At 40.7% G+C, this 13,895-nt stretch overlaps 1 protein-coding gene and 1 pseudogene across 1 annotated transcript in view; both read right to left on the bottom strand.

Annotated features, from left to right (window-relative positions):
• LOC145415135 (uncharacterized) overlaps positions 1-13,895 on the bottom strand; it is a 197,386-nt gene that overhangs the window by 108,535 nt on the left and 74,956 nt on the right. The window lies entirely within an intron of this gene.
• On the bottom strand, positions 8,390-8,508 carry LOC145415235 (5S ribosomal RNA; annotated as a pseudogene).

The raw sequence follows: 13,895 nt of genomic DNA, 5'->3' as shown, positions 1-13,895 counted from the left end.
CTGACCTAGGACAAACTTCAGGTGGGCAGCAGCTTCTTTTTATTTTTTTTTTTCTGGATTTTAGGTTTCAGGGTCAAGGGTACCCTCCCTTTCCTCAATGAACTCACATTATATCAAAATCACAGTACAATAAATCATTATGTGATAGGTTTTCACTTGAAGCAATCCTAAAGTAAAGCAACTCATGACTGTACATAGCCATAACTACTCTAGCCAGCCACTTCTTGATCCCAAGCATTCTCAATGCCCAACTTCACCACCTCTATGGATTCAGTTAACAGCCTTTACAATATCAACAAAAACACAGTACAGTGATCCCTTGGTTATTGCATTTTTTGTTATCGCTGCATGATGAAAATCTGCTCCTTGTCATTATCGTGCAATTTTTTGCTATAAAAAAAAAATTGCACAATTTTAGCTTTAAAAAAAAAAAAAAAAAAAAAAAACAAAAAAAATGTTATCATGCACCTGAGCTGGCTTTTGCTGACAATGATGGTGCAGGACAGGTGTATCCAGATATCCAGCAGGTATGCATACTTATGACAGCTCTCAGATATCAAGTTCGTTAGATTTCTTAGCAATTTTCCCCATAGGTTTCTTAAGAAATTGTGAAGATGCATTCCAGTCCCCACCCAAAACTCTTAAATATGTAACCTATCAACAAAGGCTATATATATGTACAGTATACAGTCAAGTCGCCTATGGGGCGGACTTCTATGCCACGGTTTTCTATGACACAGCAAGGTGCCAGAACCAATAAAAACAAACCACACATATAAAATACCTATGGTGTTGGGGCGCGGCAAGGTTTGAAACACGCCTCTTGCCTCGGAACCCCCAGCCCTACCCCTTCCACTCTAGTATTATAGTCGTTGGAGTTAGATATGTTCAGTATTTTATGCACTTAAAGCCCTTTATGATTTATTATTTAATATTTAATTTGTGTGTAATACATGCACTGACTGACTGCTTAATTGTGTGCTTGTGTAAAGTGGGGGGAAATGGGGAAAAGTGGGGTGAAAAGGGGGACTTTGGGTGAAAGTCCAGAACCAAATTCCATTTTTCCCATAGGTTTAGTTATTTGTATGGCACAGTCATCTATGGCGTGGGCTTGCCCCAGAACCAATTAGCCGCGCCTTAGGCGACTTTGTGTAAATATATACATACACACACACGCATATATATATATATATATATATATATCAGGGGCACACCCAGGAATATTTTTCAGAGGGGGGTCAGATTGCCAGAACTTGTAATCATGATGTTTTTTAAGCGACTATTAGTGTATTTCGTTTCTTACAAGGAAGGAAATTTTTTTTGGGAGGGGGCCCTTGGCCCCCCCCCGGGTGTGCCCGTGTTTTATATATATATATATATATATATACATTGTGGTAGGTGGGGACGCTCACCATCCACTCACTCGATGTAGTGCTGCTGTTGGGTGTCTGCCTTTTCCTCTCCTCCATCCTTCTTTCCTTCCATCCTCTTCTGTCTTCCTTTACTTCATTCTTTCCTTGTCCTTCTGCCTACGGGGAACTTTACACTTCCTCTTCTGTCTTTCTTTCCTTCATTCTTTCCTCTTCCTTCTGCCAGCGGGTGACTCTACATTGAGTGACAAGGCAAATGGTTTCCTGTACACCAGGAAACCATTTATTACGCTGGGTGGTAACCATATAACCAAATTTTGGCGCCTAATGGTTTAGTGAGTAATCATTCCGCTCCAATCGGATTGAGCGGGTGAAGGTTTATATCCAAGGGGTGGTTGGGGTTGATTGCTCATGTTATGCCACTCAGGGATGAGTGAGGCTGGTCATTCTCATCTTAAATGTCAGGACCAATTGCTTAGCCCCGGACTCCTACGCTCCTCATGGGGCAAGGTAGGATTGGATGATGGATGGATGGATATATATATATATATATATATATATATATATATATATATATATATACTATATATACAGTATATATATATATTGATGTTTATACCAAGTATACTATATTGAGTGTCTAAAGTATTTATTAATTCAAAAGGTACCATATCTATGTGTTCATATAGTAACCAATTTAGGCATTCATTTGTTAAATTCAGGGTACTGGGCAAACCAGTACACAGCAAGTCCTGTGTGCAAAGTTATGTTTTTTCCATAGTACAACCTCACTCTGACAGACGAAAAATTTACTTGTCTCCTTTCTCTCCCCCTCTCTATTTTTCTCCTGCCTTTCCTCATCCTCTTTTCTCCTTTCATAATCCCTTTCCTCCTGTTACTTTCATTCCCTTCTCTTATTCATTTCTTGGTCACATATAATGGTTATAAAACAAGAAAATTCTAAAAGAGAAAGTACACAAGACATCTGCATATCTTGCCCACTTATCATTTGCCAAGATAATGCTCACACAAAGTCCACGCAGGTGATTTTGTCTCTGTGCAGAAGTCAGTAGAGATATGTACTTTTGTTCTCTCTCTCTTTCTCTCACACTTAATGCTCCTCTTAGTTCTATCCCTCTCTCTTATTAGTTTTCGAGTCACATCCAAAGATTATAAAAGAAAACAATGAAAGAAGATTCAGTAAAAGAAGAGATACAAAAGAAATTTGTGTCCCTCACCCACTTCCTGAGACATTTACCTAAGATCAGGCAGGATATTTTGGCCTTTACCCAATTGGCATAAAAAAGATTTTGCCCTCTCCTTCTACTCCTTTCTCTTATTCATTTCCAATATCTCATTCATTTTCAAGTCACATCAAAATGTTATAAAAGAAAACAATAAGAGAATATTCAGGAAAAGAGGAAGTGCACAAAGTTTACCGTATTCTCTCTCTCTCTCCTCTTACTTCTACCCCTCTGTCTTATTCATTTTTTAATCACATCCAAAGGTTATAAAAGAAGACAATGAAAGAAAATTCAGTTAAGAAGAAAATGCTGTACACAAGAAATCTGCATCCCTCACGCACTTCCTATGAGGTGTTTGCCTAGCCTCGGACAGGCGATTTTGGCCTCTATCCTACTGCCAGAAAAATGGTTTTGCTCTCTCTCTCTCTCTCTCTCTACCCCCTAGCCTCAGAACCCCTTATATCAAGCCTATCTCATATTTCTCTATGGTATATGTTTCTTCCTTTTGTGCCCTTTTCATCACTTTCTATTAACCTACTGTAATCATGCATATGTGTGTTTCTGATACTGCCTATAACAGTACGTATGAATGTATTTACAGAGTATAATTTGATGTAAAAGGGAAAATTTGGGTTAATGAGTGGGATGCCCAGTACCAATTAGGATAAATCCCACTGGTTCTGTGCCTTCATTATTGTGCTATTTCAGTATCACACTGGGTTGGGCACAAATTAAGCACAATAATCAAAGTATCACTGTACAGCTCCCTTTTCTTTCCTATACATTTTTCCTGAAGCTGCTGGACAACAAGTGGTCCCTTTGCTTGGCATAAACCTAAACTGCATCTCATCAATATTTACTCTCTCCCATATACCCTCTAGAACTCTCTCCATTACCTTCATTATCTGGTCCAAGAGTTTCACTGAAGTTTCTATAATTTCCTCTTTTCAGGGCATCACCCTTTCCCATATACACATTTACAATCACACTCTTCAGCCAGTTACCTAGAACAAAACACTCATATATAGTTTATCAAATCTGTGATTAAACCAACTCATATCTCCTGAGGTCTTTAACATTTCAGCAGACCACCAAGACACACCTGATGCCTTCCACAACTGCATCCTACCCACTGCCCTGCTCATAGTGGCAGCATCAATCAAAAACCATGGGCCAAACACTGGATCCTCTGACTCCCAACCTTCCTTGTTCCAGTCAAAACTCTTCAATAAGCAGCTGGTTACAATGCTCTCCAGGCATTTTTAATATCCTCACTGGCCACCACTACCTTTCCTTCACCACTGCTCATTTATGATATACCTGTTTTTCTCTCTTCAATTGCTTTGCCACCTTAACTAACCCAGCCTTCCTTTCGGCACTAGGTTATCCAGTAGAAGTTGCTAAGTCAGATTTTGCCCTGCATACCTCCTTTCTGGCCTTACACTTAGCAGTCAAGTATTCCCCTTGGTTATCAACCTTTTCTATTCCCGGAACTGTCTTCTTTCCTCCTAAATGGCAGCTTCTACACCCTCAGAGAAATAACTAACCTTATCTTATGCTTTCACAACACAAGCCTCGAATCATAACACTTTTATGCTTTAACAGACTTTATTATTCTTCCTGATGGCAGCAAAGCTACTGGTATACCTTCTTTCTTCCTACCCTCATACTCTTCTCACAACCCCGCCATACCACTGAACCTTCTCCACTCGATATACTCCCATAGTTTTTTCACCACTGTCCCAAACCCCACTATCTTATCAGTGCATTTCACACACCAATTTTAATCCTGCCTCTCTCAATTCTTTCATAAAACTAACTCTCCTCTCTTTAATTCATATAATTCATATTAAAGCTGCTACTCTCAGCATATCATCACTGTTATGAGCTTGGAAGGCTTTTCAGCTTCCTCACAGTCTTTTTCCACCTTCTTCATGGGGATATTGGGTGGTGGCAAGCTATGTGCAGTTGTCACCCAGGAGTAAATATGTCTTTACAGACATACAAGTAGTGAAGTATGAGTATTGTTTCAATCCCTAGTTTCAAACTCTCCAAGTGGATACCACTGTCAGGCAGTAATAAGAGTATATCTGCTGATAAGACACTGAACCGCTGTATTTTCTCAGCAATTCTTCTACTGGAATTAAATAATGGGCAGCACATTTGTTTTTAATACAAACCTTGTGTTCAAACTGCAGCAGTTCAGTAGAAGTTCGGCAAACCATATGCAGTTTAGCTGTGTGGCAATCTGTGCCCAAAAGTGAAGCAAAATGAGTTACAATTGAGTTACAATACAAAAACTGATAATATCAAATGTGCATTCTGGTATATCAAACAAACCGACAATGTTGCTTTCACGGCTTTGACGATTAACACCTACTGCAGAAATGTAATATTTTTCTCCCACACAGTCTTGCAAGAAAATAAAGACAACCATAATCTCTTCCTCACCACCTCCATCGTTTGTGCTCCTTTCATCCTTGTAGGCGATTTGCACTCTCCTCTATCAATACCCTAAAACAGAAAGTTAGTTTAATCTCCCTATGACAACATCCCTTCTCCCTCTTACTCTCACTACTGAACTTTTTTCATATTACTCATGACTTAGAACTCTATGTATTAGGTGATGTATTTAAAAAAAAAAAAAAAAAAAAAAAATCCCCAGACCTACCAAACATAATACAGTAACTTCTATTATGGAGATACAATGGCAGCAACTCAAGCTGGTGACCACTTCACTGCAGACACAAAATACTTCAATATAGCAGAAGAGTTTTTCCTCCCATCCCTTACAACCAGGAATTTTCCTATTCCTTCCAGTGCCATAAATGATATTCATCATTCCTGCCCACCCTATATGGACGGAGGAGTGCAGCAGTGGTTTCATATCATTCGTATAGTTTATAAAGGCGCACACATGCTTCCATGTGTCAGCCTTGGTCACCTAATGGTGGCTCTTCACGCTGCTCAATCTCTGGCAGCTTCCATATTCAATCCTTTATCACTGAGGTCACACTTTATGACTCTGTCCCAGATCTTTTTCTGTCTGCCACTCGCAACTAAATCCCCAACGTTCACACTTCTCACCCTCCACACCAAACTGTCATCCTCCATCCTCTCAACATGCCCAAACCATCTCAATCTGCTGCTCCTCATCACAACACCAGTACATTCAAGTCCCATCCTTCCTTTCACCTCTTCAATATGAAAAAAATTGGTTGAGCAGGACATGTGATGTAAAAAGTGAATGAAAATACTGTAGCTGAGCTCTAGTGAACTATATAGTGTGAAATCATTATAAATTACCAAGTCTCTTAACATTTTGGCCCATCCGGTGTGCTCGGCCGGCACCACCCCAGAATCGGCTGGGCATTGCCAGGCAACGCGTAGTTACTTGCATATGTTTACACTCTTTTCTTATATCTGACCTCACTCTATATTATACGATTTGGTCTTAAATTCTTTGCAACAGATTTTTCTATAAGGATTTATGCATATAAGGTTGAAGAGAATATAAGCATTACCAATAACAGAAAGTATAATGAAACGTAAAAAAAAACATAGGCAGCTAATATAAATGTTTTATCCATCACGGATAAGATTTACAGTGAATATAAAGGCAGTAAGACACAGAAAATTATGTAAAATCCACGGAAAACTGCAGGTAAACAGACACAGCGGTAAGCAGGGTCTGACCTTGACCAGAGATGACAAGTTACTGATAATTTTTTGGCATGAGTGGCTGCGTGGCAGCCTGGGGCAGTCATGACTCACAGAGAAAATGGGAAGACAATGGAGCTCATTTTAAACCATATCCCATGAATATTGAGCAATAAATGGATTTTAGGCGAATATTTTACTTCGATGATGAGAATATCGTCATCAGCGTGCCAAAGTGTTAATCTCTTCATTACAGGAGCTCGCCTTTGGCCGACCAAGAGCTGGACAGTCCTATAGCGGGGCAGGGGCACAGGTGATTGCATTAACCAGATCTCTTTTCCTCATGAAGATACTGGGTGAGACAGGGTTAATAATGCAAGTAAAGTCAAAGCACAAGAGCGATAATCAACATGATATCCACTGAAATGGTTTAATCATTCACTCAACATCTAAGCCCCTGAAGTCCCAGCTCTTCCTCCCAAATTTAATGATCTGCATATATATATATATATATATATATATATATATATATAGCGATAATCAACATGATATCCACTGAAATGGTTTAATCATTCACTCAACATCTAAGCCCCTGAAGTCCCAGCTCTTCCTCCCAAATTTAATGATCTGCATATATATATACATATATATATATATATATATATAGTGATAATCAACATGATATCCACTGAAATGGTTTAATCATTCACTCAACATCTAAGCCCCTGAAGTCCCAGCTCTTCCTCCCAAATTTAATGATCTGCATATATATATATATATATATATATATATATATATATATATATATATATATATATATATATATATATAGCGATAATCAATATGATATCCACTGAAATGGTTTAATCATTCACTCAACATCTAAGCCCCTGAAGTCCCAGCTCTTCCTCCCAAATTTAATGATCTGCATATATATATATATATATATATATATATATATATATATATATTTATACTGATAATCAAAAACCTATCGACTTACATGTTTATATTATTAACTCAACATCTAAGCCCCTGAAGTCCCAGCTCTTCCTCCCAAATTTAATGATCTGCATATATATATATATATATATATATATATATATATATATATATATATATACACTCAAACCTTGATTTAAGGGACTAAATGGGGAATCAACTTGTCCCTCACTTGAAAATGTTCATTGTTTTACCACAAATAACGACAATATTATTATGAACTGCAATGTCTGTTTCAATTACCTTACTTATTTATATCTATCTATCTATCTATAGCCTGACGCCCTAATCCCGCAAAGGGTGGCCGCAGACAAAATGCCTCCAAGTCGCTCTGTCACCCACCATTTGACTACCCTCCCCCCAACTCACCCCCCCCTCCCTCATATACCTCTCAACTCCATCCCTCCACCTCATCCTCAGTCTACCCCTCCCTCTCCCTCCCTCCACCTCACCTACGTACACCCTCTTAGTCAGTCTTTCATTCTCCATTCTCTCCACATGTCCAAACCACCTCAGTGTATTTCTCCTAATCTTCTCAACCACATCCACATCCACCCCATATCGTTCTTTCACTTCTTCATTCGTCAACCTGTCCCTCCATGTCACTCCACATGCTCCTCTCAAGTAACTCATTTCTACTGCTCTCACTAGTGACTTGTTCCCCTCTTGCAGGGTCCACGCCTCGCTTCCATACGTCAGGGTAGGGATCACAATACTATCATGCAGTGACTTCTTAACTTCCATACTCACCTCCCTATTCCTCATCACTGCTATCAGTGAACCAACAACCTTCCTTTCCTGCTGTACCCTTTCATGCACTTCATCCCCCAAAGTTCCATCCTTACTCATCACACTACCCAAGTACTTGAATGCACTCACATTCTTTATATCCTCACCATCCAACCTTACTGTACATTCTGTGACTTCATTCCTCTCAAACACCATAACTTTACTTTTGTTTACATTAACTTTCAGCTTCCTCCTCCTACACATTCATTCATTCATTCATTGCCAGATGCCATATATCCCAAACAGGGTGGCCAAGGGCTTAGAGTTAACTGTTTTACAGGGAGGGGCACTAATCCTCCACCAACCCCACTTGACACGTAGGGATGCCAACAGCATCTGGTGTTCCCAGGTGGTCACCCATCCAAGCACTAACCAGACCCGACGTTGCTTAACTTCGCTGATCGGACAGGAAGCGGTGTACTCAACGTGGTATGTCCCAAATTCATTCACCAAACCTTGCAACTCCCATTCATCTTCACTCAACAATACTGTATCATCAGCAAACAGCAACACCGGAATCTTCCAAATCTCACCCTCATTCATCAGAGCCACCCCCACATCCACTGCCCTACCTTGCACTTCCTTTACAACCCCATCCATGTATATATTAAACAGCCATGGAGACATCACACAACCCTGTTTCAGTCCCACACTGAGATCAAAGAACTCACTCAGCTCACCATCCACTCACACCGTAGCCCTAGCTCCTTCGTACATACTCTTCAGAGCACTCAACAATTTCCCCTCCACCCCATATATTCTTAATACCATCCACATACCTTGCCTAGCTTTTCTGTCATAAGCTTTCTCCAAGTCCATGAAAGCAGCATACACTTTCTTTCCCTTCTCTAGATACTTCTCCACTAAACATCTTAGAACAAATATCTGATCTACACACCCTTTTCCCTTCCTAAATCCCCCTTGTTCTTCTCCAACTAGCTCCTCTGCTATATGCCTAAACCTATCAATGAGTATTCTACCATATATTTTACTAGTCACACTAAGAAAGCAAATACCCCTATGGTTACCACATACTTCTCTCTCCCCCTTTCCTTTGTATAAAGGAACAATTATACCTGATTTCCAGTCCTCTGGAACCCTTCCCTCTTCCCAAGCCAATCTACACAACTTCCATATCCACTCCACAACAATCTCTCCCCCATACCTCAGCATTTCACCACACACTCCATCAATTCCTGGGGCCTTTCCCAACTTGATCTTCTTCATTGCTTGCACTACTTCCACCCTACTGATCTCTTCCTCCCTCCTCTCATCTCTTCTTCTCCCAGCCATTCCCCAACCACTTATACTCACATTGCTCTCACTCTCTACATTCAACAAATCCTCAAAGTGCTCCTTCCATCTCTTCAATTTCTCTCTCTTCTCCACTAACAATCTATTATTCCTATCTTTCACTCCCATACTATTTCCCCTTTCACACTGCCTTACTTTCTTTACCTCCTTCCAAAACAATTTCTTACTCTCCCTCCACTTCACACTCAGATTCCTCCCAAACTCTTCATCCACTTTCTTCTTACTCTCCTTCACCAGTCTCTTCACCTCCCTTCTCCTGCTCACATATACCTCTCTCTTCTCTCTCTCTCATCTTCTCCCCTACCTCTACTCGCTAACCATTCACTATATGCCTTCTTCTTTTGTTCTACAGCTCGTTTCAACTCATCATTCCACCATGCTGTCCCTTGCACACCCTTGCATTTCCTCCTCACTCCACAAACCACCTCACACGCTGCGCCTATCTCTTCCGTGAAAATCTTACATATGTCTTCCACAGCTTCCATCTGCTCTAGCTCATATCTTCCCAATCTTTCTTCCACTATGCTCTTATATTCTGCCATTCTCTCACTATCTTGCAAATTTTCCACTCTTCTCACAGGAGCTGTTTCCTCCTGTCTTCCCCTTCGTCTCCTCATCCATTTTCTTTGCAGCTTTATCTTGGCCATCACTAAGTGATGGTCCGAGACTCCATTCCCCCACCCTCTCCACACTCTTACATCCAACACTTGTCTTCTCATTCGCTCATCCACACGCACATAGTCTATATGATTATACGATTATGAATATTATTTTACAGGTACTGTATAAATAAACATATTAATTTGTATAACCTATACATTACGTATCATTTTTAAATGGTCTTGTTCCGTTTGTCAGGTAGAATATGGAGTCCCTTAACCCCTAAACCGAGGGGTTGTTTTGGCTTGGCTTGCGGGTCCCGCGGGCACAGTCGCGCTCTGACAGACTCTTTAAAAATATTTGCCAAAAACCAGTTATTAGTCCTAGAATATTAAAATTACATATGCATATGGCACATATCTTCAGCTTTCTCCTGGGATGTTTGTTGAGCCTTCGTCGAGTACCGTAGGACTTGTGGAGACCTCTGAAGTTGGGTAACAAAGTCTCCACTTTACACTTCCCGACAACCTGTAATATGATTACCACTGCCTGATATTATCACTAGAAACACTATTCTATGATTTTCAAATAGTTTGGAATCCTTACTCCAAAAAAAAAAACACTGTGAAAGCAATGAAAATTACGAGCGCGTATGACCTTCCCACCTACGCTCGTTCGCCGCTGGTGTTCTATCATTTATTATTCATAAAAACACTCACACTTTATATTTCTACTGTATTACTATATAACACTTATATATATCTGCAGTCTTTATCCATAAGTTTCCTTCAGTAATAGTAGTTTATTGTCACTGTAGGCATTTAATTTCTCTTTCAGTAAAATACAGAGCATTCACTTTCTCGTCCTGTACACTAGCATTGAGAGCGAATCTGTCACTTTCACTTCCACATTCATAACTCATAGTATTCATACATGCTAGAGTGAAACTTTCACTTTCATTACTCCTAGTATATATACTCGTATTCTTACATTACTACTCATTTACATTTCTATTTACATTCTCTATTTTAGTTACATTTCTATTTTATTTACAATGTGTTATGCACTGTCACTTGCAGTAACTTATAAAATTATTTTCCACTGTTCACTTATACAGTGGGCTCGCACAGTGCACGAGAAATAGGGCGGTGCACGAGCTCGCGCACTGGGAATTCGCGTACTAGGAATACATAATCTTATGGGAATAATTACATATGGGCGGTACCCCCTCATACCTGGATATTTTTTGGCCCTTAGAGACATAATAAAGGTCATATGTTTCAGACACTGTCCTAAAGCTATAGCTACAATAACAAAAATATGGGTAGTCGCCTTAACAACAGTAGACAACAGGCCTGATGACCTTAAATAACAGGGGTTCCGAGGTGGCAACACCTACAGCGCCGCACTCCCCACTGCACCAACACTTCCCTCCGCAGACTCCTCTTGATCACCTTCCCCAGGAGCATCAAAGTCACTCACTTCGGCCATAAACCCTTCAAAGTCTAATGCTGACACTTCTGACATTGCATCCTCTTCATCCTCAACAGGAACAGGAGCAGACGATGTCGATGGTTCTGCTACTTCACCAACTTGTGCCCGCTGTGTGTAGCTTGTTATGAGCGTCTGTCTTCTCCTGTTTATTTCTTCCCTGTGCCTGTCTGTGTAGAAACGGAAGAGTTTGTCGATACCAACCAGAAGCTCCTCCGTTCTTAGGTTGCTCACTTCCTGTTCCTTCACCTCTTCTTTGAGCTTATCCACAGCAGCAAGGATCTTGCTAATGTCTGACATACACAGCTCAGTCCTGCCTTCCATCACGCTAGGCTGCTCAACTTGATTCAGTCTGGCACATCAACATGACGACACGTGACGTGCTCTGTGAGGGGTGGTCGCGCACTAGTAGAAAATGGCATTTTTGAGCCACTCCTTGCCTCTGCCTCGCGTTCTGTGCGGTAAACTCGCACATTAAAGGGTTTTTGGTTATGATTTTTGGTCACTCGTGCACAAGGCGAATCGTGCACTGCGGTGACGCGCACTGTGCGAGCCCACTTTATTTACATTCATTGCTTTCACTTGCTGTTTACACATTATTTACATTTCCACTTGCACTCTTTTAGTCACCAGAAAGATCGTAGTCACTGTCCATCATTTTCATTGATAAATTAGCCAGTTCACATTCCACAGCATAGTCACTGTCCATCATTTTCATTGATAAATTAGCCAGTTCACGTTCCACAGCAGTCATTTAGCCCTTTACCCCTTTCCACATGAGCTTTAGCAGGGGGTAGAGGTCACAGGGCCCTTTGCATGGGGCTAAAAAGCAGCGGAATTGGACAGGCGCGAATCCGACGTGGTTTCACCTTGAAAGACGACAGTAAACTGAACACTGTGGTGGCCAAGGGGGAGTGAAATGCTGCCAACGTCAGCATGGTGACAGCTGCTAATATATACGCTATGAAATGATTGGCAGGAAATCTAAACAATACATAATAAATTAGGTAGTTCCAGGTGAATGTAAATATCACTTAGGCTTCTCCCTTCCTTTCTTAAATATATTTTTATTATGAGCACAGATTATACAGCATATTTCATGGGGAAATAAACAGGGAAAATTAGCGAACGAGTGCACGTGAGGTGTTGTCAGGTGATAATTTGCCAATTCCAGGTGTATGGCACTATCACTTACCTTATTTCTTTTTTGTATATATTATTCGGTATAAGAATAGGGCACAGGGCTTATTTCAATGGATGAAATCAGTGGAAAATTCCGGGGAAGATATACTTAGCGCAGCACGGCCGGGCAGGTGAGAGAAGAGGGTAATGGAGGGGAGGTAGGGAGGGGAGTCAAGAACGGGGAGAAATGGCTAAATTGTCAACAATGGATGGGAGTACAGATGAGATTAGGAGTGCTGACTAGTGTTGGACATTGGGAGTACTGATAGATGATACAAGCCAACACTTGAAAGCCCGGGCGAATTCAAAATAACACAGAATCACAAGAGTGACGCCCCGCGGTATGATCCATTGCTCCCAAGCATCACAAAAGTGACGCCCCCCAGTTAAGGGGTTAAATCCGAAATCCCTTAAATGGAAGTCCCTTAAATCGAGGTTTGAGTGTACATACAGTAGACCCTAGTTATCCGCGGGGGTTAGGTTCCAGAGACTCCCACGGAAGACAAATTTCGCGGATACTCAAGTCATCATCACAAAATGGCATATTATTTCCACATAAGCTAAGCACATCCCTGAAAAAATAAAAACATACTTTAGAATATTACAAATACATCTTAACTCTCACCAAAAGACTGTGTTCTCTTCATAACCTTCGTACAATGATGACGATTGCTGTATGACGATGATGATTGCTGTACGATGACGGCAGAGATTGTAGTGCAGTTCCTACAGTGCCAATGTGGTGAGGCGACGGGATGTGTGGCGGCACTGTAGGTAAGCTGTGAGACTAGTCTGACTCTACTGACAGGACGCCAGATAACACCTTACGGTCTCTCTTTGGCTTAGAAGGATTGCTTTTATCCTTTACTTGTTTCTTGGGAGCCATTTTTCACTTACACAATGAAGTAAAGTAGAGTTGTAAACACGAGAAGAGCGACGACGATGTAAGTAACGCTGACTGGTGTTTACAATAAGACTGGTGGAGTGGTGGGAATGCCCGTGGGCGCAGATGTGCTAACTGTAGCTACAAATGAAGTGCAAGTTGTGCGCCAATTCCAAACTAAGTTACAGTGTATAGTATAGTATTAAAATAAATTTGATCCACAGAAACTTATACCCGCGGAAGCAATTTCCTCACATGAGAAAATTAGGTAGGTGGTGGCGACCATCATCCACTCACTTGATGTAGTGCTACCTATCTCTTCCTTAGCCTTTATCATTCTTTTTTTGTGTCTGTCCTCCT

Source organism: Coenobita brevimanus, chromosome 101 (genome assembly GCF_032717465.1).
Source record: "Coenobita brevimanus isolate Jiangsu-jjx chromosome 101, ASM3271746v2, whole genome shotgun sequence".
Classification (NCBI taxonomy): Eukaryota; Metazoa; Arthropoda; class Malacostraca; order Decapoda; family Coenobitidae; genus Coenobita; species Coenobita brevimanus.
Note: the sequence above shows the minus strand (reverse complement) of the source record. Positions and strands in the feature narration are given on the sequence as shown.